This window comes from Anabrus simplex, chromosome 1, assembly GCF_040414725.1.
Source record: "Anabrus simplex isolate iqAnaSimp1 chromosome 1, ASM4041472v1, whole genome shotgun sequence".
In the NCBI taxonomy this organism is placed as follows: Eukaryota; Metazoa; Arthropoda; class Insecta; order Orthoptera; family Tettigoniidae; genus Anabrus; species Anabrus simplex.
The window spans coordinates 1,174,841,481-1,174,867,945 of NC_090265.1; positions in this window are offsets into that span (position 1 = coordinate 1,174,841,481).

The window sequence follows — 26,465 nt, forward strand, 5'->3', positions numbered from 1 at the left end:
AGCCTCCTCAGTAACCCTTAGCTCTGGAGAGCGTCATTCCGTGGTAAAATTTGAACAGTGCGGATGCACCAACTCTGTATTTCCGTGGTAAAAATTTGAACAGTGCGGATGCACCAACTCTGTATCTCTGTGGTAAAGATTTGAACAGTGCGGATGCATTAACTCTGTGACTGGTGATCGTGATTAACGTAGTGTTATTCCAGTAATGGTAACTGATTCTCATTGATACTTTAAATTGTGCAGTCGCAATATTTTACTGTACTTGAGTAAATGAAATAGTATAATTCTGGCAGAGTTTACTTTCAATTGATAAAGACGGTGTTTAGTGATCGCTGAGTAACAAGTGTAGTGGAAACGAGCTATTGTTTCACTATTTCGCGACGGGCGCGTATTCGCGTGGAACTTCCGTACCGAACCGTGGGCTGCTTTTTAAACTGTATTTTTACCCTTTAAGTGAAGTGTGTAATATATATGTGAATCAGTGTGTTTAGCTGATCTGGTAAAAGGAAAGGGTATTTCGGCTCGCAGCAGTAATTGGCAGCGAAGAGATTATCAACTATAGTCTTCTGTGTTCCAGTGAATTATTTTCCAGCAAGATGATGGATACACCTGCAGAGGAAGGAAGTGCATTCACACATGTTAATGCTGTGATTAACATGGAGTAGATCCCTAAATCAGTGGGGATGTAAGCTGCTATCCTGGTTTCCCGAGAGTCGTGTAAATACAGTAAGGCGCATGTATGATTTATGGTATGATATGTAAGTTATGTTAAGGTACTAGGGCAGTGTAGATAGAATTTTAATTTTCATGTAAAGTAAGCCTGACGGCATGTGTTTGTTTAACTTTGTTACTATGATAGATTCGGATACGAGAATAATGCATGTTTATTTTATTTTCATTTTGCTTTATGATTAGATGTTTGGGAAAATGAGGGATTGATAGGATCAGTTGTTGTTTATTTGTGTATATCACTTAGCGTAGGATATTCCGAGTTTTCTTTATATATATGCTAGAAGGGCTAGATCGACAGGTTCATTTTTATATTACGTCAAACACGTATTAGTTCATTTTATTTCGGTTATTCAGAGAGACAGGTATAGCTATTTTGCATGATGCATGGTTTTACAGAAGCTGCCAGAAGGAGCTGCAGAACGTCGTTGTTAAAATAAGATCTTTGAAGTTAAGTTGGATTCTGTTCGCCTGATGGTCTGCCAAGGGCTCGAACTGCGTCTTATTATGTGGAAAGGCCAGTGGGATTCATGAGGAATTGAGATAATAATTGCATGCTGAATTATAATGTATTGGTGCAGGCTGATTGTATGCCTGACAAGATAAAGAGTATTGTGCAGATGTGTGTGCCTGCCTAGTGTCTTCTGAGTGTATATTGTGATCAGAATGGACAGTGTTAATTACAGACTATTGAGTCTGATGTTGTTAAATGGCCCAAGCATGCTAAGAAGGAATGAATATACGTGAGTTTCCGTGTAGTTGATGAAAGGCGTTATCTCATGGCAAGCTGATTCCTGGCCTGTGTTTATCTGTATGTGCGAAGGAGACAGTATTTCCTTGTGGCGGCCTCGGGAGACAAAATCCAATCTTTAGCATAGTGGAGTTCAATATTTCTTTACAGCTCGTAATCTACCCGGAAGTACATGACGGATGACCGCGCTGTTGAGCGCTCAAACGCAGCAGAAGGAGGCAATGTTGCCCATTGCTTTCTTCATGATATCAAGGGTTATTTATATGTTTTTCCTTTACAGGATGATGTTTTATATTATTATTTGTGATTGTATACCTTGTCTCGTTGTTTTTAAAGGGAACAGTCCGAGTGCTGAAGTATTGTTGGTTTATCTAGTTCTGTCTAGATCTTTTGCAGTGAACCGGGATTCACATTAGAATCAGTGTAGCATTTAAGACTTTACTCGATATCCGATGTGTATATATGTTTAGTTTGATTAGTTGAATTGTTGTAAATATAGTGTAGGATTTGCCCCTAGTATTTTGCATAACTTACCTAGCGTCCATTGCGTCTTAATTATTTTTCTTTTCGTCGTAACTTTTCTGTATAATGTAATTTTGATTTAATTGTAATTTCGGCGACTCTCGGGATTAACTTAACTTTGAAACCGTATCGGTGGGATGCGATAGTGTGAAACTCCATACGGAAATACCACATGGCAGTGTTTGCGTACACTTGTTGCCATACAACATAAACATTGGACTACAAGAAGAAACTCAGTCTTGATTTACATAAATGTTCTTTGTTGAACTTGTTTCTTTAATGTCAAATTTGTATAATCATTCAATTAACGTTTCTAATTTCGACTTATTTTAATACTTTGAGTTCATTTTTTTAAAATTATTATTTTGCTTGATTCAATTATTTTCATGTGATTTGATCAGGGATATTTATTAATAAATCCATCTTACCCCCTATGTTTGTTTCTCATTCGTGTTATACCTCCATTTCCTGTTATTAATTGCTATTTTGTATAGAACTTCGACTTTTTATCCTGACCCAATCGACAACCAACCCACACTCTGCCCAACCCTGTGTTAGTCGGATGTTCATACAGGAATGGAGGCATTGTCCTAGAGCGTATTTACCCCTGGGTACGGTACAATACACAGTGGCTTTTATCTAATTGCAGACAATTCAACTTCTGATACATTTCATGGAGGCTCCGGAGGTACAGAAATGTGCAAATCAGGGAACTGGATTGCAACCAAATAAGGGTAACGATTAAATACTGAATAATTTACTTTTCTTACCAGAGGAGAGAACTTAAGCCCCACTTCCTTGCACTGTATTTCTTCCTGTGCCTGGCTTCACAAAGGGGTCAGTTTTAGATATTGATTCTGGTGTCGTTCGCCTCTGTGGTGAAGTGGTTAGTGTGATTAGCTGCCACTCCCGGAGGCTCGAGTTTGATTCCCGGCCCTGCCACGAAATTTGAAAAGTGGTACGAGGGCTGTAACGGGGTCCACTCAGCCTCGGGAGGTAAAATGAGTAGGGGTGGGTTCGATTTCCAATCTTTCTCCCCCCGCAAGGCCCCTGTTCAGCATAGCAGGCGAGGCCACCTGGGCGAGGCACTGGTCATCCTACCCAGTTGTATCCCCCACCCAGAGTCTGAAACTCCAGGACACTGCCCTTGAGGTGATAGAGGTGGGATCCCTCGCTTAGTCCGAGGGAAAAACCGACCCTGGAGGGTAAACAGATAAAGAAGAAGAATAGGAAGAAGATTCTGGTGTCTATTACTCGTGACATGTCAATCTACTGAATGTTATGAACTAAATTAAATACAATATTTATACAGGTAGTTCCCGTGATAATAATACAGGCTTTCTGGGACGCTTGAGAAGAATAAGGGTGTCAATAATTTGAGTGAGGCTACCTCGGCCCGGAAACGTCTCAGTTGCTGCGTATAAACCAAACATATTGTGGGATACTTATGAACGTGGGATTGAAAAAAATCTTTGAGTGGAGATGTAATATCTTTATTTATCTGTACTGCATGCCCGCGCTACCAAGATATGTACAGCAGCTTTTGAAAATATAGTCCCGCTGCTTCGACAACGTCGCAGTAAATTCTGGCGTATACGTTCGAACATCTCTGGCATCGTTCTAGGATTAAACAGTTCTACTGTACATCTATCATATAAAATGGCTCTAAACACAAGTTAAAACCATGCAGTAATGTTTTGAAATGATCTCAAATGAGCTATCAAAGGAAATATGCTAGGTAAGGGATGTGATATGAATAAGACGAAAAGTATATGGAACATTCAACACTCCGTCAATATACCACCGACGGCTAATCTCCCGGATTCATGCTCACAGCTGCGCGCCCTTAACCGCACGGCCAACTCGCCAACTCCGCCCTAATACTGCGTGTACTTGCTTATAATATGAATAGAATATAGTAGAATACTCCCTCCCCAAGAATCGGATCACCTGAAACTGGGGGAGGGAGTAATTATTTATTGTCATCCAAAATGTTTTTTTATACCTGCATATTACATCATTAAACATTTACACTTAAAATTCATTTCAATCTAATTTATAAATTGCAGTTTTCTTAACTTGTATTTATTTTGTTCTAGACGTTGAAATGTAACGTCGTATGGCTTTTAGTGCCCGGATATGCCAGGACGGGTTCGGCTCGCCAGGTGCAGGTCTTACACCCGTAGGTGACCTGCGCGTCGTGATGAGGATGAAATGATGATGAAGACAGCACACACACCCAGCCCCCGTGCCATTGGAATTAACCAATTGAGGTTAAAATCCCCGACCCGGCCGGGAATAGAACCCGGGACCCTCTGAACCGAAGGCCAGTACGCTGACCGTTCAGCCAACGAGTGGGACGTTCTAGACGTTAACAGAGACATACATGTATCTTACCCTCCCTGAGTTGTGTTAGTTCTTACTTGTCTCATCAGTCTTTATAACGTTATCCTAGAGTTACAACATACCTTTTAAATGAACTGAATGACTGAAAGAATGACTGAGTGCCCATATGAATTGATGAGAATTGTTTCCATGATTGAATTACAAAAAGTAAAAAAAAGTCCTCTCTCCCAGTTACGGATAACCACCAACTTGGGAGAGATTAACATGAATGAACAAGACTCATTTATAAGGAGTTCCTGGTTTAAATTCAATCTCTGTTTTACGCATTGTGTTCCTTCACAGCATTACCATCGGGAGCTATAGACCTCAGATTCAAGTGTAGGCAGAGAGTTATACACATTATATGTGTTAAATGTAGCAAAGGCTTTTCAGTCTGTCAAACATATAGCAAATATAATGTAAATTAAAACACTAAGAGCATATCATAAAACACACACTAGCATACAAAGAATGACATGTTTCGTTCTACAAGAACATCCTCAGATTCTATCAAATCACTTAAAATAAGCTTATATATGTACAGTATTGTTTACGTAGCGTAAACTTGTCAAAGATAGAGAGAAAAGTGATAACATGAAACAGTAATGACAAAAATAAATTATATACAATTATAATATAGTGAAAAACTTACGTATTTATCTAGACTGCCGATGTTAAGTCTGTTGTCACCAAACACTATTTCAGGACTGTGGTGGAAAGTTTGTGGTGAGCCAGGCTGTGCGTGGAGAGGGGAGGGCAGGACAGGGAGGGGCCTAGTAGAACGATGTGGATCTCTCCTATTGGATGATAAAATTCGGGTAGACTATAGAGTGGAGAGGGGGGGGGCGGTGGGAGAGATGTAGGGCGCAGTGGCTGGAGCGCTGTGGAACTTTCCATCAACATTGGAGGGGGGGGAGAGATGTTATTGACCTATTTCATGTTAATTGTACCTGTATGTAATATGGATGAATGTAATTATTATAATTTTTTATTATTTATAATAGGTGAATGAAGTACGGAACGGTATTATTATTATTATTATTATTATTATTATTATTATTATTATTATTATTATTATTATTATGAAAAAAGCAATTCACCTTCCGTCAACATTGGAGAGGGGAGAGAAGTTATTGACCTTTTCCATGCGAATGTACCTTTATGTAATATGGATGAATGCAAATTAAAAATTTTAGTTGAATAAAGTAAGGGATGTTATTATTATTATTATTATTATTATTATTATTATTATTTACGATAGAAGCGATTTAATGAGTAGGTGTTGTCAGATATTATGCGAGTAGAGCAAATAGGGGGGAATTATTTAAATGTGTATGCTCATTCAGGTTATTGGCATTAGTATTTTTTGCGACGTAAATTTCTATTGCTTCTTTTATATTCAAAGATTTACTTTTATTTTCGAAGTGTAAAATTTTTAGATCAGTGTTGATGTCTGTGAAATGGTGTGAACAGTCGTAGATGTGCTCCCCGAAGGCTGAATGCCGATTATATCTGATCGCGTTTTTGTGTTCTTTGTATCTTGTATGGAAATTACGTTTTGTTTGACCTATGTATGTGGCGTTGCAGTTAGGTTCTTGGCACTTGAGTTCATACACTCCTGACTTTGAGAAAGGGTCCTTTTTGTTTAAGTTGCACCTGCTGAAGTGTCTCTGTAGTGTGTTATTCGTTCGAAAAGCTACTTTTAAACCTTGTTTCTTGAAAATGTTAGCTACTTTGTATGTGTTATTGTTAACATAGTTGAGAACCACGTAGTTTTCTTTGTCGTGTGTGGTGCTTTCCCGGCGACTTTTCTTATGTTTATTTAAAAGTTTATCCACTGTGCCTGGAGGATGGTTGTTTTCTTTCGCGATTTGTTTAATTATTTGCATTTCTTCATTGAAATCTGTTGTGCTCATTGGTATGGAAATAGCTCTATGTATCATTGTATTCAGTCCTGCTATTTTGTGTGTGTATGGGTGGTTCGAGTTGTTGTCAATAGTGTGTGACGTCTGAGTGGGCTTTCTGTATACCTTGTAAGATAGGTTGTCATTATTCCTGTTGATTGTGATGTCTAAATAGTTTATTTTCTTGTTATTTTCTGGTTCCATTGTGAAGCTGATGGATTTGTGTAAAGAATTTAGAGTGTTTAATAACTGGTCTGCATTAGTGACGTCATTATCATATATGCATATGACGTCATCCACAAATCTGCTCCAATGTAAGATTCCTTTTGAAAGCTGGCCCATTAAGAACATGTTTTCGAAGTTATTGAGAAAAATGTTTGCTATTATACCTGATAACGGTGAGCCCATGGCTAGCCCTTCTGATTGGCAATAGATTTTGTCGTTAAATGCAAAGCAATTTTGGTGTAGTGTTGTTCCAAGAAGGTTAATAATTTCTTTGGTTTCTTGTAGAGAGGTGTTTTCCTTAAGAAGGTTTTCGATAATTTTAATGGATTCATCTATTGGTATGTTGGTGTACATGTTAGTGATGTCAAAGGATATCATACGTGTGCTCTCTGTTATTTTAAGTTTATTTAATTCTTTAATTAGTTCTAGGCTGTTTTTAATTGATCTGTCTCCTTTAAGTGAAATTTTCTCTTTTAGAATGATGTTCAGTTGTTTGCTTACATTGTAACTTGGCGCATCTTTAAAATTTACTATTGGTCTAATGGGACAGAGCTCTTTGTGTATTTTGGGCAGGGCTTTTAGTGTGGGGAGTTTAGGATTTTTGATTATGAGGCTTTCTTTTTCTTGTTTTGTGAAAATTAAGTCTGTTTCCTTGATAGCTTGCTTTATTTGGTTTTGAAATTTATTTGTAGGGTCGCGTTGCAATTCTTGAATACCGTTGTTGTTGATGAATTCTATTGTTTTTTCTATGTATTCGTCTTTCTTCATTATGACTGTTGTGTTACCTTTATCCGCTTTTGTGATGATAAGGTTGTCGTTTTTAATTTTGTTCTTAATTGTTTTCATTGCCGAGTATTGAGTGGCGTAATTCGGTTGCTTAGTGGAATTTTCATGTGCGATTATTTTTAGGGCTTCGTTGGTGGCTACGTTTTTTATTATTTCTCTTTGTGGAGAGGGTATTTTGTCGCAGGCAATTTCTACGTCAGTGATGAGCTGTTTTATGTTGTTTTCGTTATGACGTTCCTGGCAGTTGAATTTGAGACCTTTCTCTAGCAGATCTATTTCATTCTTTGAAAAGGTAGTGTCTGATCTGTTAATTAATCTAGGGTGAAAATTCGCGAGTGTGTTGTGCTTAGCGTTTTCTGGACTTTTCTGTTTAATCATTAGGTTACGTATTTTATTGTCAATAACCTTCTGTTTCCGGATTGCTTCCTTTTTAATGTAATCGTGTAAAAAGTTGGAATAGGATGTCCATTGTGTGCGGTGCCAGAAGTTGCTTAGGTTTAAGTGGATGCGTAGAATTTGTTTATTGATTTGCTGTTTCTTTATGTACGCGAATTTGATTTCGTTTCTGATCCATAGTAACTGTGATTGAGATGTTGATATTTTAGCCGAAGTTGTTGTGGGTTTAGCTTTTATGGGTATGTACTTAGGAACGAGCTCTAATTCTAGACATTTCTTATTAAATGTGATTGACTTGTCAATGTTCATGATTTTAATTTTAAGTGATTTGAGCTTCTTGGCTTCGTAATTTGCCTGACTGGCCGAATAATTTGTTAAAAATGAAGCCATGTTTTCCAGTGTTGACTTAGTTAAATGTAGCAAAGGCTTTTCAGTCTGTCAAACACATAGCAAATATAATGTAAATTAAAACACTAAGAGCATATCATAAAACACACACTAACATACAAAGAATGACATGTTTCGTTCTACAAGAACATCCTCAGATTCTATCAAATCACTTAAAATAAGCTTATATATGTACAGTATTGTTTACGTAGCGTAAACTTGTCAAAGATAGAGAGAAAAGTGATAACATGAAACAGTAATGACAAAAAATAAATTATATACAATTATAATATAGTGAAAAACTTACGTATTTATCTAGACTGCCGATGTTAAGTCTGTTGTCACCAAACACTATTTCAGGACTGTGGTGGAAAGTTTGTGGTGAGCCAGGCTGTGCGTGGAGAGGGGAGGGCAGGACAGGGAGGGGCCTAGTAGAACGATGTGGATCTCTCCTATTGGATGATAAAATCGGGTAGACTATAGAGTGGAGAGGGGGGGGGGGGCGGTGGGAGAGATGTAGGGCGCAGTGGCTGGAGCGCTGTGGAACTTTCCATCAACATTGGAGGGGGGGGAGAGATGTTATTGACCTATTTCATGTTAATTGTACCTGTATGTAATATGGATGAATGTAATTATTATAATTTTTTATTATTTATAATAGGTGAATGAAGTACGGAACGGTATTATTATTATTATTATTATTATTATTATTATTATTATTATTATTATTATTATTATTATTATTATTATTATTATTATTATTATTATTATTATTATTATGAAAAAAGCAATTCACCTTCCGTCAACATTGGAGAGGGGAGAGAAGTTATTGACCTTTTCCATGCGAATGTACCTTTATGTAATATGGATGAATGCAAATTAATAATTTTTAGTTGAATAAAGTAAGGGACGTTATTATTATTATTATTATTATTATTATTATTATTATTATTATTTACGATAGAAGCGATTTAATGAGTAGGTGTTGTCAGATATTATGCGAGTAGAGCAAATAGGGGGGAATTATTTAAATGTGTATGCTCATTCAGGTTATTGGCATTAGTATTTTTTGCGACGTAAATTTCTATTGCTTCTTTTATATTCAAAGATTTACTTTTATTTTCGAAGTGTAAAATTTTTAGATCAGTGTTGATGTCTGTGAAATGGTGTGAACAGTCGTAGATGTGCTCCCCGAAGGCTGAATGCCGATTATATCTGATCGCGTTTTTGTGTTCTTTGTATCTTGTATGGAAATTACGTTTTGTTTGACCTATGTATGTGGCGTTGCAGTTAGGTTCTTGGCACTTGAGTTCATACACTCCTGACTTTGAGAAAGGGTCCTTTTTGTTTAAGTTGCACCTGCTGAAGTGTCTCTGTAGTGTGTTATTCGTTCGAAAAGCTACTTTTAAACCTTGTTTCTTGAAAATGTTAGCTACTTTGTATGTGTTATTGTTAACATAGTTGAGAACCACGTAGTTTTCTTTGTCGTGTGTGGTGCTTTCCCGGCGACTTTTCTTATGTTTATTTAAAAGTTTATCCACTGTGCCTGGAGGATGGTTGTTTTCTTTCGCGATTTGTTTAATTATTTGCATTTCTTCATTGAAATCTGTTGTGCTCATTGGTATGGAAATAGCTCTATGTATCATTGTATTCAGTCCTGCTATTTTGTGTGTGTATGGGTGGTTCGAGTTGTTGTCAATAGTGTGTGACGTCTGAGTGGGCTTTCTGTATACCTTGTAAGATAGGTTGTCATTATTCCTGTTGATTGTGATGTCTAAATAGTTTATTTTCTTGTTATTTTCTGGTTCCATTGTGAAGCTGATGGATTTGTGTAAAGAATTTAGAGTGTTTAATAACTGGTCTGCATTAGTGACGTCATTATCATATATGCATATGACGTCATCCACAAATCTGCTCCAATGTAAGATTCCTTTTGAAAGCTGGCCCATTAAGAACATGTTTTCGAAGTTATTGAGAAAAATGTTTGCTATTATACCTGATAACGGTGAGCCCATGGCTAGCCCTTCTGATTGGCAATAGATTTTGTCGTTAAATGCAAAGCAATTTTGGTGTAGTGTTGTTCCAAGAAGGTTAATAATTTCTTTGGTTTCTTGTAGAGAGGTGTTTTCCTTAAGAAGGTTTTCGATAATTTTAATGGATTCATCTATTGGTATGTTGGTGTACATGTTAGTGATGTCAAAGGATATCATACGTGTGCTCTCTGTTATTTTAAGTTTATTTAATTCTTTAATTAGTTCTAGGCTGTTTTTAATTGATCTGTCTCCTTTAAGTGAAATTTTCTCTTTTAGAATGATGTTCAGTTGTTTGCTTACATTGTAACTTGGCGCATCTTTAAAATTTACTATTGGTCTAATGGGACAGAGCTCTTTGTGTATTTTGGGCAGGGCTTTTAGTGTGGGGAGTTTAGGATTTTTGATTATGAGGCTTTCTTTTTCTTGTTTTGTGAAAATTAAGTCTGTTTCCTTGATAGCTTGCTTTATTTGGTTTTGAAATTTATTTGTAGGGTCGCGTTGCAATTCTTGAATACCGTTGTTGTTGATGAATTCTATTGTTTTTTCTATGTATTCGTCTTTCTTCATTATGACTGTTGTGTTACCTTTATCCGCTTTTGTGATGATAAGGTTGTCGTTTTTAATTTTGTTCTTAATTGTTTTCATTGCCGAGTATTGAGTGGCGTAATTCGGTTGCTTAGTGGAATTTTCATGTGCGATTATTTTTAGGGCTTCGTTGGTGGCTACGTTTTTTATTATTTCTCTTTGTGGAGAGGGTATTTTGTCGCAGGCAATTTCTACGTCAGTGATGAGCTGTTTTATGTTGTTTTCGTTATGACGTTCCTGGCAGTTGAATTTGAGACCTTTCTCTAGCAGATCTATTTCATTCTTTGAAAAGGTAGTGTCTGATCTGTTAATTAATCTAGGGTGAAAATTCGCGAGTGTGTTGTGCTTAGCGTTTTCTGGACTTTTCTGTTTAATCATTAGGTTACGTATTTTATTGTCAATAACCTTCTGTTTCCGGATTGCTTCCTTTTTAATGTAATCGTGTAAAAAGTTGGAATAGGATGTCCATTGTGTGCGGTGCCAGAAGTTGCTTAGGTTTAAGTGGATGCGTAGAATTTGTTTATTGATTTGCTGTTTCTTTATGTACGCGAATTTGATTTCGTTTCTGATCCATAGTAACTGTGATTGAGATGTTGATATTTTAGCCGAAGTTGTTGTGGGTTTAGCTTTTATGGGTATGTACATGAATGAGCATACACATTTAAATAATTCCCCCCTATTTGCTCTACTCGCATAATATCTGACAACACCTACTCATTAAATCGCTTCTATCGTAAATAATAATAATAATAATAATAATAATAATAATAATAACGTCCCTTACTTTATTCAACTAAAAATTATTAATTTGCATTCATCCATATTACATAAAGGTACATTCGCATGGAAAAGGTCAATAACTTCTCTCCCCTCTCCAATGTTGACGGAAGGTGAATTGCTTTTTTCATAATAATAATAATAATAATAATAATAATAATAATAATAATAATAATAATAATAATAATAATAATAATAATAATACCGTTCCGTACTTCATTCACCTATTATAAATAATAAAAAATTATAATAATTACATTCATCCATATTACATACAGGTACAATTAACATGAAATAGGTCAATAACATCTCTCCCCCCCCTCCAATGTTGATGGAAAGTTCCACAGCGCTCCAGCCACTGCGCCCTACATCTCTCCCACCGCCCCCCCCCCTCTCCACTCTATAGTCTACCCGATTTTATCATCCAATAGGAGAGATCCACATCGTTCTACTAGGCCCCTCCCTGTCCTGCCCTCCCCTCTCCACGCACAGCCTGGCTCACCACAAACTTTCCACCACAGTCCTGAAATAGTGTTTGGTGACAACAGACTTAACATCGGCAGTCTAGATAAATACGTAAGTTTTTCACTATATTATAATTGTATATAATTTATTTTTTGTCATTACTGTTTCATGTTATCACTTTTCTCTCTATCTTTGACAAGTTTACGCTACGTAAACAATACTGTACATATATAAGCTTATTTTAAGTGATTTGATAGAATCTGAGGATGTTCTTGTAGAACGAAACATGTCATTCTTTGTATGTTAGTGTGTGTTTTATGATATGCTCTTAGTGTTTTAATTTACATTATATTTGCTATGTGTTTGACAGACTGAAAAGCCTTTGCTACATTTAACTAAGTCAACACTGGAAAACATGGCTTCATTTTTAACAAATTATTCGGCCAGTCAGGCAAATTACGAAGCCAAGAAGCTCAAATCACTTAAAATTAAAATCATGAACATTGACAAGTCAATCACATTTAATAAGAAATGTCTAGAATTAGAGCTCGTTCCTAAGTACATACCCATAAAAGCTAAACCCACAACAACTTCGGCTAAAATATCAACATCTCAATCACAGTTACTATGGATCAGAAACGAAATCAAATTCGCGTACATAAAGAAACAGCAAATCAATAAACAAATTCTACGCATCCACTTAAACCTAAGCAACTTCTGGCACCGCACACAATGGACATCCTATTCCAACTTTTTACACGATTACATTAAAAAGGAAGCAATCCGGAAACAGAAGGTTATTGACAATAAAATACGTAACCTAATGATTAAACAGAAAAGTCCAGAAAACGCTAAGCACAACACACTCGCGAATTTTCACCCTAGATTAATTAACAGATCAGACACTACCTTTTCAAAGAATGAAATAGATCTGCTAGAGAAAGGTCTCAAATTCAACTGCCAGGAACGTCATAACGAAAACAACATAAAACAGCTCATCACTGACGTAGAAATTGCCTGCGACAAAATACCCTCCCCACAAAGAGAAATAATAAAAAACGTAGCCACCAACGAAGCCCTAAAAATAATCGCACATGAAAATTCCACTAAGCAACCGAATTACGCCACTCAATACTCGGCAATGAAAACAATTAAGAACAAAATTAAAAACGACAACCTTATCATCACAAAAGCGGATAAAGGTAACACAACAGTCATAATGAAGAAAGACGAATACATAGAAAAAACAATAGAATTCATCAACAACAACGGTATTCAAGAATTGCAACGCGACCCTACAAATAAATTTCAAAACCAAATAAAGCAAGCTATCAAGGAAACAGACTTAATTTTCACAAAACAAGAAAAAGAAAGCCTCATAATCAAAAATCCTAAACTCCCCACACTAAAAGCCCTGCCCAAAATACACAAAGAGCTCTGTCCCATTAGACCAATAGTAAATTTTAAAGATGCGCCAAGTTACAATGTAAGCAAACAACTGAACATCATTCTAAAAGAGAAAATTTCACTTAAAGGAGACAGATCAATTAAAAACAGCCTAGAACTAATTAAAGAATTAAATAAACTTAAAATAACAGAGAGCACACGTATGATATCCTTTGACATCACTAACATGTACACCAACATACCAATAGATGAATCCATTAAAATTATCGAAAACCTTCTTAAGGAAAACACCTCTCTACAAGAAACCAAAGAAATTATTAACCTTCCTGGAACAACACTACACCAAAATTGCTTTGCATTTAACGACAAAATCTATTGCCAATCAGAAGGGCTAGCCATGGGCTCACCGTTATCAGGTATAATAGCAAACATTTTTCTCAATAACTTCGAAAACATGTTCTTAATGGGCCAGCTTTCAAAAGGAATCTTACATTGGAGCAGATTTGTGGATGACGTCATATGCATATATGATAATGACGTCACTAATGCAGACCAGTTATTAAACACTCAAAATTCTTTACACAAATCCATCAGCTTCACAATGGAACCAGAAAATAACAAGAAAATAAACTATTTAGACATCACAATCAACAGGAATAATGACAACCTATCTTACAAGGTATACAGAAAGCCCACTCAGACGTCACACACTATTGACAACAACTCGAACCACCCATACACACACAAAATAGCAGGACTGAATACAATGATACATAGAGCTATTTCCATACCAATGAGCACAACAGATTTCAATGAAGAAATGCAAATAATTAAACAAATCGCGAAAGAAAACAACCATCCTCCAGGCACAGTGGATAAACTTTTAAATAAACATAAGAAAAGTCGCCGGGAAAGCACCACACACGACAAAGAAAACTACGTGGTTCTCAACTATGTTAACAATAACACATACAAAGTAGCTAACATTTTCAAGAAACAAGGTTTAAAAGTAGCTTTTCGAACGAATAACACACTACAGAGACACTTCAGCAGGTGCAACTTAAACAAAAAGGACCCTTTCTCAAAGTCAGGAGTGTATGAACTCAAGTGCCAAGAACCTAACTGCAACGCCACATACATAGGTCAAACAAAACGTAATTTCCATACAAGATACAAAGAACACAAAAACGCGATCAGATATAATCGGCATTCAGCCTTCGGGGAGCACATCTACGACTGTTCACACCATTTCACAGACATCAACACTGATCTAAAAATTTTACACTTCGAAAATAAAAGTAAATCTTTGAATATAAAAGAAGCAATAGAAATTTACGTCGCAAAAAATACTAATGCCAATAACCTGAATGAGCATACACATTTAAATAATTCCCCCCTATTTGCTCTACTCGCATAATATCTGACAACACCTACTCATTAAATCGCTTCTATCGTAAATAATAATAATAATAATAATAATAACGTCCCTTACTTTATTCAACTAAAAATTATTAATTTGCATTCATCCATATTACATAAAGGTACATTCGCATGGAAAAGGTCAATAACTTCTCTCCCCTCTCCAATGTTGACGGAAGGTGAATTGCTTTTTTCATAATAATAATAATAATAATAATAATAATAATAATAATAATAATAATAATAATAATACCGTTCCGTACTTCATTCACCTATTATAAATAATAAAAAATTATAATAATTACATTCATCCATATTACATACAGGTACAATTAACATGAAATAGGTCAATAACATCTCTCCCCCCCCTCCAATGTTGATGGAAAGTTCCACAGCGCTCCAGCCACTGCGCCCTACATCTCTCCCACCGCCCCCCCCCCTCTCCACTCTATAGTCTACCCGATTTTATCATCCAATAGGAGAGATCCACATCGTTCTACTAGGCCCCTCCCTGTCCTGCCCTCCCCTCTCCACGCACAGCCTGGCTCACCACAAACTTTCCACCACAGTCCTGAAATAGTGTTTGGTGACAACAGACTTAACATCGGCAGTCTAGATAAATACGTAAGTTTTTCACTATATTATAATTGTATATAATTTATTTTTTGTCATTACTGTTTCATGTTATCACTTTTCTCTCTATCTTTGACAAGTTTACGCTACGTAAACAATACTGTACATATATAAGCTTATTTTAAGTGATTTGATAGAATCTGAGGATGTTCTTGTAGAACGAAACATGTCATTCTTTGTATGTTAGTGTGTGTTTTATGATATGCTCTTAGTGTTTTAATTTACATTATATTTGCTATGTGTTTGACAGACTGAAAAGCCTTTGCTACATTTAACTAAGTCAACACTGGAAAACATGGCTTCATTTTTAACAAATTATATGTGTTATGTACACTTGCGAGCAAAAGTGTGGCCCATATAGGAAAGACAATTTAGTTTGGTATTCTAATATCTAAAAGTCTCGTACCATCCATTAGCTATCTAATTTCCCCTCTTGCATGCCTTTAGCAACGCGACTGACAAGTTTCTTGCCTGCCCCTAAAAGATTAGCCTATCACTCACCCCTCTTTCTACTAGGTCGACTTTCTTTGCAATTCACTTTACGTCACACCGACACTTGTTAGGTCGAGTCATACTGCATTGTGCTAGCACACTCTCCTTATTTACTCATCTCATACCACTTCTTTGAGGGAAGCTATTTCTGATCCACTCGTTTTACACCAAATGTTAACATCATTCATTCGTTCATATTGATTTCTTGAAGTTTACATCCGATCAGTCATAGACAGAAGCAGCAAAGCTGGGTGGAGTCGGATGCTGATTACGTTACGTAAATGAAAAACTTTTCCGAACAGAAAACACTCTAAGTGTATGGGCTAGATTTTTTGTACATCTAATCTGTTCCCACTCGTTGGCTGAGTGGTCAGCGCACTTCCCTTTGATTCGGTGAGTCTCGTCTTTGATTCTCGACCGCGTCGGGGATTTTAATCGCTTCGGATTAATTCTTCTGACTCGGGGACTGGGTGCTTGTGTTTGTCCCAGCACTCTCCTCTTCATAGTCAGACAAGACACCACACTACCAACTGCCATATAAACACGCAATAGTGATTATATCACTATTGCGTGGCATCAGGAAGGGTATCCAGTCGTAAAACAGGGCCAAATACACATGTGCGACGCATTTAGCACCTGCGACCCCTCAGGTAATGGAAAAGCGGTAAAAGAAGAAGAAGATACCGGGTTAAACAGGCAGTCCTGTTTATTCGGGTTCATGTAACCCGCAGTTTATAACTAACATGAAAACATTACCCTGTCGTTCGAAAATATGTTCTTGTGTAGGTACATGGGTTCAAATACATGTACTTGTTCTTGGCTAACTAGTAGGAAGGAGTAAATAATGAATGAACGTATAGACCTGTTCCCTTGCAAGTTCGCATGTGTCATACGGTATGATATAGACTGTTACATATTTAGAGTGGTGGTGGTGATTATTGTTTTAAGAGGAAGTACAACTAGGCAACCATCCTTTATATAACACTTATGAGAGAGCGAAAGTGGAAAGGATCCGACACTTCAAAAAATGAAAGTGTTCGGCCAAAGAAAGACAAGGGCCATGAAGGGCCTGAAAATGAAAGACTTCCTAGCCCTCGGAAACCTAAGAGCCTCGGGGTCGGAAAATAACAAGAGTTCACCGAGGGAGGTCGTATAGGACAGATGAAAGTGAGGAGCCTGGCACAAGTAAGTGGAACCAATGCCAGGACTCAGTTAACTGCCCCGTAGTCGCCAGCCCACGTTCCAAAGTTCAGAGTCCCTGGGGCACCTATTAGTCGCCTCTTACGACAGGCAGGGGATACCGTGGGTGTTATTCTACCGCCCCCAGCCACAGGGGGATTCCATATTTAGAAAAAACAACTCAACAACGTTCATGTGAGTAGTCCAAGTCTGAATGAGAAAGGCAATTCACGAGCGTGTCTTTCGGTTGAAATGGAACATTCTGTACACTAATTCAATAAGCGCAATCACCGAACTGTCGAATCAACAAAAGGAAAGGACACAAAGAGCACAAGAGCACAAAGCAGGAAGCCGCACCACACGCAACACGCATGATGGTTGGTCAGTGATCAGAGATAGCAACAAAAGCAATTTGTGACACCTGTCTACAGTTTCCAATTACAGGTTCGTCACGGCGTGACCAGTACAAACACAGAAAACAGATATGGCGATACCGTGCAGACCTTAAGGTAGTATACACATACAACACCATCAGAGTTCATCCTGCGTGATATTCCATCGGGTTCAAATGAGTGTTTAATCTCCAATGTCAGATAACATTCCGTCGTACGGAAGAATTTGAAATTCATACTGTGATCGTGTGTACGTTGCCCCATTCCTGCCTGGTGGCCAAGGGCTTTATGGTCTGATACCGTGATTTGCCGGTTCAAGTCCCTTGGTGGAGAACACTTTCACCATCAGAATGGTACGGGAGGTGGTGATATAAAATTCATCATCACTAGATTGTGTGCCAAAAGCCGAGTTTCAATTGTAAGTCAATCCATTATTATTATTATTATTATTATTATTATTATTATTATTATTATTATTATTATTATTATTATTATTATCATGCTCGTTCAAGAAAACGCAATATGTTTGTCTGTTATTAATTAAATCTGATCTTTATTTACAGGTATATTCCATTATTAACAGAATATTTTATTTTTCAGACATTTCCAACAGAGCAGAGATGACATAAACCAATATAGCTCAATAGGTAGAGCAACCGACGCGAAATCGGGAGGTTGTGGGTTCGGATCGCACTGGTGTCCGGTTGGCCATATTTGTTCAAAACTCAACACCTACTGCATGTGCGTAACACGACCTACTAGGTGGAAAGTCGATTTCGATTACAGTGCGTTCGACCGAGCTCGATAGCTGCAGTCGCTTAAGTGCGGCCAGTATCCAGTATTCGGGAGATAGTGGGTTAAACCCCACTGTCGGCAGCCCGAAGATGGTTTTCCGTGGTTTCCCATTTTCACACCAGACAAATGCTGGGGCTGTACCTTAATTAAGGCCACGGCTGCACTCTTCCCATTCTCAGCCCTTTCGTGTCCCAACGTCGCCATAAAACCTATCTGTGTCGGTGCAACGTAAAGCAACTTGCAAAAAACATTGCGTTCGTGAAAATTCAATATTAATTTTGTAGTTTTATTAAACTAGTATTAGCTTCGACAGACTGGATAACTTTGAAGTTATATATTAGGAGGAGTGCTCGTACTATTTATCTACATCACAAACTTAGCTTCCAATGAATTATTCTACGATTCTATAAAAAAAACCTTGTAATTATCCTGTACGGTACTTCCATATCCTCTTCAGCTTTGTGGTAGCTGCCCTGGCTTGATTTCTTCAGAACACCCGTAGAAAGATAGGCTAAGTGAACAAGAGCATAAGTTCAATATTTATTTGCAAACTAAGTCGGAACAGGAAATAGAATGACTCCATATCAATAAATTATTCAGCCAGTCTGGCCAACTACGTCGCCAAATAATTCAAATCTCTGAAAATTAAAATCATAGGAGTAGACAAATCCATTGCATTTAATAAGAGACGTTTAGAATGAGATATCACCTCCAAATAAAAATGAAACTACCGAGCGACTCGACCGCGCGGTTAGGGGCACGTAGCTGTGAGTTTGCATTCAGGAGATAGTGGGTTCGAATTCTATCGTCCGCAGCCCTGAAGATGATTTTCCATGGTTTCTCATTTTCACACAATTTATTTTCCAATTTGCTTTACGTCGCACCGACACAGATAGGTCTTATGGTGACAATGGGACAGAAAAAGCTTAGGAGTGGGAAGGAAGCGACCGTGGCCTTAATTATGGTACAGCCCCACCATTTGCCGGGTGTGAAAATGGGAAACCAAAGAAAACTATCTTCAGGACTGCCGATAGTGTGGTTCGAGCCCACCATCTCCCGAATGCAAGCTCACAGCTGCGCACCCCTAACCGCGCGGCCAACTCGCTAGGTACACCAGACAAATGTTGGGGCTGTACTTTAATAAGGCCACGACAGCTGCCTTCCCAATCCAGCCCTTTCCTATCTTTCCGTCGCGGAAAACCTTCGATGTGTTAATGCGGCGTTAAGCAAGTAGCAACGAATTCCGAACACGTTGATGCCCAAGCCATTTGTAAATCATATTTACCTTTCGTACATTTTCTGAAACAAATATTACAACCAAGTTATCTCGTCTCTGGCTTCCCATAAACAGGGTCTCGGATGCAATCCTGGTCACTGAAATGGAATGTTTGTAATGAAATATCGTATCATATCTTTGTAATTTAGATTCTAATTAAAACTGGGTTTCCGTGGTTATAATAACGATATTAAAAGATATTAAAAGTCGTGTGATTTCGTGCACGTATGTTTTTTTTTTTTTTTTCACTTTCTGATACACTTGTGCAATATGAACTGCACACATATTTGAGAAGAAAGGATTTCTCTCCTACTTGCATATCATAATTATTCACGAGATTTAATTTTTTATTTGCCGAACTATTATATTCTGTGTCGCTTCACTGAAGAAATGGAAACCATGGACTTCATAAATTTCAACCACTATTTTTGTGTCTGTGAGAGATATGTAAAATTAAAAGCACATAATTTAGGGATATTTTACTACCACATGTATAAATAATGATTGCTTAAATTTCGACATTTCGTTGTATCAGGTAGCATCAACACATTTAACGCTACGGCCTTATTTTCTTAGAAGTCAAACTAAAAACTCTGCAAGCGGATTAGAAGAATGTGAGTTAGGATTTAGTCAGGTGGATACCTCAGGTGTATCACAAGGTCTTATTACACACCGTCCGGCTCCATGGCTAAATGGTTAGCATGCTGGCCTTTGGTCACAGGGGTCCCGTGTTCGATTCCCGGCAGGGTCGGGAATTTTAACCTTAATTGGTTAATTTCGCTGGCACGGGGCTGGGTGTATGTGTTGTCTTCATCATCATTTCATCCTCATCACGACGCGCAGATCGCCTATGGGAGTCAAATCAAAAGACCTGCATCTGGCGAGCCGAACTTGTCCTCGGACACTCCCGGCACTAAAAGCCATACGCCATTTCATTTCATTACACACCATTATGATTGTCATGGTGACATCTGAACATTCCTTGTGGAAAATATTCTTTAAAATATTTTCTGGAAAAGTAGCCAGCACAGAATTTCTGGAACGTCCAAGTGAATTATATTTATTCAAGTCAGCACTTTTCATTAGTTATGTAATAAACGTTAAATGAGCGTTCTATAAGTAAATGTTTCGAAATATTGCATCGTATCAGTATAATATTGCTTCTACCAAACATGAACTGAAAGAGCAGAGAACTTAGAGATCGGTTTAGAATTGTGGAAACAAAATCGCGAAGGCTCACACATAGCGGGTCACAGTAATCTCATTAGTTAACTCGAGAGTAATAAACTGAATTATACTCTCTAGCACCGAAAGGATTGAAATATTGAACCTGACAGCAATAATGAAACTGGTGCGCATCCTCCCATAATTTTCTAGCACAAAAGTATATAAAATAAATCTTCCACGAGTGATGAAGAGGCTGTCCTCCGGAGAGCTCGTATGCACCAAATGTTACAACAGCCTCAGTATTAATAGCTGGCTGTTTGAAACACGTACGTAAGAAGTTTGAGACCGAGATGAAGTACCTAGTGTAGCAGTCAGGCTGGGAAATTGTCGGATAAGTTTAACTGCTTTAAGACGTAGAAAAAAAGGGCATCGTACTGCAACGTGGCTAGCACAGTTTTATGAAGGTTGCGTGCCTGTCTCTCACTCGCAGGTCTCGCCTTCGATTCCAGCCAGTCTAGGGATTTCAAATCATAATAAGAAATATATGAAATTGTTCCATTCGTAAGCCTTAAATCCTCACATTGCAGTACAAAACAAACCCGTCGTGCAACTGTCCAAAAGGCCGCTGGCTTTCCAATACGACCGCTGATCAATCTGATAGCCGTTAGACACTGGAGCACCACGCGCCCAGCGTAACGACATTTTCAGCAAAATTTCTTTGCTTTCTTGGTCGAGTCCGTTGCCTCTCACATCAGGCAGATCCCCAGTTGGTCTCACGAGGCTGACTGAATCCCTGGGTCATTTACGATTCCTGGAATGTTTTTCCAGGAATATATTCCTGCCTCTTCTTCTTCTTTATCTGTTTACCCTCCAGGGTCGGTTTTTCCCTCGGACTCAGCGAGGGATCCTACCTCTACCGCCTCGAGGGCAGTGTTCTGGAGCTTTAGAGTCTGGGTCGGGGGATAAAACTGGGGAGGATGACCAGTACCTCGCCCAGGCGGCCTCACCTGCTATGCTGAACAGGGGTCGTGCGGGGGAATGGGAAGATTGGAAGGGATAGACAGGGATGAGGGAAGGAAGCGGCCGTGACCTTAAGTTAGGTACCATCCCGGCATTTGCCAGGAGAAGAAGTGGGAAACCACGGAAAACCACCTCCAGGATGGCTGAGGTGGGAATCGAACCCATGTCTACTTAGTTGACCTCAGGGGGCTGAGTGGACCCGTTCGAGGCCTCGTACCACTTTTCAAGTTTCGTTGCAGAGCCAGGAATCGAACCCGGGCCTCCAAGGGTGGCAGCTAATCACACTAACCACTACAACACAGAAGCGGACCCTATTTATGCCTCAATGCACGTTTGAATACTTTTCTATTTTTCACTAAAATTAATGAAACTGCCAATTATGTTTTCCTTAGCAGGCTTGTGCTAAATTCAATTTCCTAGAAATTTCTCCTTTCTAACACAATAAATCCTGATTCTATATTGATATCTAACCAGTACCTCCCTCATAAACTTTGCCTTTCTGTTATAATTAAAGTGGGACCTACCATTCCTCGCCCCCCTTCAAATGCAGTACCTTGTTTTCAAATTCCTCAACAATTGATTTAAATGCACCTCGTAGACTGTTGTACCCGTTCTTCGCACGGCATGTTGCAGTGGATTACATGTTACCTTCAGGAATTTATGCGAAGTAACATGGTTGTATTCACACGTTTAACACTGCATGTTAAGATGATATTTTCGTACGAAAGCGCGTGTCAGTGACGTGAAATATGATGAAGCTGAACAAAGTCGGGAGAGAATGAGGACGATTTTCGAATTTATTGCACGCTGCAGTTCCTGGTTGTTACCAGGTTGCATATTGTATTTCTGAGCACTTTGCGTGGCGCTCTGACATTTAGGATACCTTCCTACATACCTGTCTTATCGAAAAGAGTAAAATGGCTCTTTACTTTTTCCCGTAATCATTTGCGTTATTATCTGCCGTACGATAAATACAAACATGGCATAAAGGAACGAAAATGACATATTCTTAAACGTTGTCACGCTCCATGGCTAAATGGTTAGCGTGCTGGCCTTTGGTCACAGGGGTCTGGGTTCGATTCCTGGCAGGGTCGGAAATTTTAACCATCACTGGTTAATTTCGCTGGCACGGGGGCTGGGTATATCTGTCGTCTTCATCAACATTTCATCCTCATCACGACGCGCAGGTCGCCTAAGGGAGTCAAATCAAAAGACCTGCATCTGGCGAGCCGAACACTTGGACACTTCCGGCACTAAAAGCCATACGCCGTGTCATATCATTTTAAAAGTTTGTTGTATACAGTCTTTTGATCGACCTGATGTTAACGAAAATATTTGAGAATAATCTTCCTCCATGTTATTAGCATGACATTGTATGCACCTGATAACACAATCCTGAGTGAGTAGAGTCCAAATACGTAGTTTACTTGAAACAAGTCCAGCAGTTTTCCACTTTTAGGAAAATACAAAGAGAAAGATAAAAAAGACAGACAGACAGACAGACAGACAAAGGGAAAAGTTCTACCTCTTGTTACCTCAGTGTTCAAATACCTTAGGTACGGGTAATTAATAATAATAATGTTATTTGTTTTACGTCCCACTAACTACTCTTTTACGGTTTTCGGAGACGCCGAGATGCCAGAATTTAGTCCCGCAGGAGTTCTTTCACGTGGCAGTAAATCTACCGACACGAGGCTGACGTATTTGAGCACCTTCAAATACCACCGCACTGAGCCAGGATCGAACCTTCCAAGTTGGTGTTAGAAGGCCAGCGCCTCAACCGTCTGAGCCACTCATCCCGGCAGGTAGGGGTAATTTTAAAGCCGAGAGATATATGATGAATCTTCTGATTCTCTCCTGTTATGGATCCTTCAAATAACTGTACTTCTGCGAGGGTGTCAGTCACTGGCTGAAGAGCATGTCCGTAGAAAATAGTAATTTTATCCATCATTTCAAGAGCAAGCGAAGTTATGTACATAACAAAAATGATTTAAAATAAAGGGGCGTTTCATATATAGTCTACATATTATACATATAACAAATAGTGTAACTCTTCTGGTCTTCCTGTAAACCCCCAGTCTGTTAGTGATTTTTAAATGATATGCGTACTGAAACCTGTTCTTGATGAGTAGACTCTAAATACGAAGTTTGCTGGTGATATAATCAATAGTGTAAGAAAATGAAAAATAATCTCTTCCGGTCTTCGTATGAGTGATTTTTAAAGGATGCAGTATGTACATCGGAAAGCCTCCGTGGCTCAGGCGGCACCGCACAGGCCTCTCATCGCTGGGTTCCGTGGTTCAATGTGAGATTTGTGCTGGACAAATTGGAGGCGGAGCAGGTTTTTCTCCGGGTATTCCGGTTTTCCCTGTCGTATTTCATTCCAGAAACACTTTACAATATAATTTCATTTCACCTGTCATTCATTCATCATAGCACTAGAGGAGTGCGACAGGCTTCGGCAGCCGGCACAATTCCTATCCTCGCCGCTAGGTGGGGGCTTCATTCATTCCATTCCTGACCCAGTCGAATGATTGGAAACAGGCTGTGGATTTTCATTTTTCACAGTATATATATCGAACAGTTCACTTGGATGAGTATACTTTTAAATATGAAATTTGGTTGAGGTATGATCAATAGTGTAAAAGAAAACTTGAAAAAACCTCTTTTAGGCTTTATATAACCCCCTCCCTCCAGTATATCAGTGATTTTTAAATGATATGCGTATCAAAACTCGCTCCTGGGTGACTATACTGTAAAATATAAAGTTTGATCGAGATACATTAATAGTGTAAGAGAAAATTTACAAAACCTTCTGGTCTATTGAGTGATTTTTAAATTATATGCATTTCAGTACCTGCTCCTGGATGAGTTGACTCTAAATATGAAGTTCGGTCTAGATCTATTCAGCCGTTTACCCGTGATGGTTGAACAAGCAAGCAAGCAAGCAAGCAAGCAAGCAAGCAAACAAGCAAACAAGCAAACAAACAAACAAAAACGAAAGCTAAAAGAACCTGCTGATACGATCTTGAATTGGCCTGAAACGGATAAATATATCAAAATTTGGAGAAATAAAATGACATTACAGACAACGGATCCCCTAGAATTTTTTTAAAGAGATTTTCCACCGATTACTGTTTTTTGCTAGTTGTTTTACGTCGCACCGACACAGATAGATCTTACGGCGACGATGGGACAGGAAAGGGCTAGGAGTGGGAAGGAAGCGGCCGTGGCCTTAATTAAGGTACAGCCCCAGCATTTGCCTGGTGTGAAAATGGGAAACCACGGAAAACCATTTCAGGGCTGCCGACAGTGGGGTTCGAACCCACTATCTCCCGAATACTGGATACTGGCCGCAATTAAGCGCCTGCAGCTATCGAGCTCGGTAATTACTGTTTTAACAACTCCCTCATGCCTGTCTTATAAATCATATGGTACTGCTTCATAGTTCTAATTTTATAACCTTCCTTTCTATCACATTCGTTTTTAACTATTACTAAAACAACTTCGTGATCACTTAGACCACCTATCACTTCAGTTTCCGCATAGAGCTCATGTGGTTTTAACAGCAACACGTCTAGGTTATTCTTTTCCTCTAGCTGGTTCCATTTCCTGATTGAGCTGTCCTTCCCAGATCAAGTTATTTACCATTTGTTGGTCATTCTTTATGTTATTCGCGTTTACCTTCCGGATCAACATTTGGTAAAAGAGATCGCGAGCTATAGTCATGTTCCTTTCTGCAACATTCCACAAGAAACTATCAACTAATTCCGCATCAGCTTCAGCGTAATCCCTTCTAGATCTATGCACTGCTAAAGCATCAAGTTTCCTATTACAGTGGTATTAAAACATTTTGGTTGGCGTACTCACAAAATCAAATAGTTTTATCTTCATATCTCCGAAGTACGAGTATATTGTGATTATACCAGAAATAGCAAATTATTGTTGCTGGATGCCAAATAATATTAACTATAATCTTCCTGCATCTTATTCTGCTTGCGCAGGGTCTCTGCACGCACTGAGGCCTTAAAGTTTTAAGATCGTATGCTCTTCTTGGCACCACGAGATTTTCAAGTGAAAACCCACCCCAGAAAAACCGAGAATAAAACTACGGTCACCGTGATGACAGGCAAGCAGCTAAGCCAGTAAACCATCAATTTACCCAATAATGATAATAATAGTAATAATAATAACAAGGTAAGGTAAGAGTTATTCTGCCCGAAGGCAGGTCCGAACCTCCGCAGAGGTGTTCCTGAGCCGGAGTTTACGTGCGGTAGGGTGGACAGTTCCTTTCCGCTCCTCCATTCCCTTACCCCCAACCAACAGCTCGTGGCAACCCATCCAACTCCAGACCACGCCCAATGTTGCTTCACTTCGGAGATCTCAAGGGATCCGGTGTTTCAACACGGCTACGGCCGTTCGCTAATAATAACAAGGGGCGATCAAATATAAACGGGATTTTATTTAAATTCATTTATTGAAAAACACAAGGCAACCACAATTAATTTTTTCACATAGTCTCCTTCTTTGGAAATAAGTTTGTCCCAGCGTATGGGCAGCTTTTTGATGTCCTCATCCTAAAAAGAAAAGGGTCGTGTCACCAGCCAGTTGCGCACGAAGTCTTCCACACTCTCGTCATCTTCAAATTGTTGCCCTCCTAGAGCTTCTTTAAACGGTCCGAACAAATAGAAATCACAGGACGATAAGTCTGGGCTGTAAGGAGGATGATCAAGTGTAGTC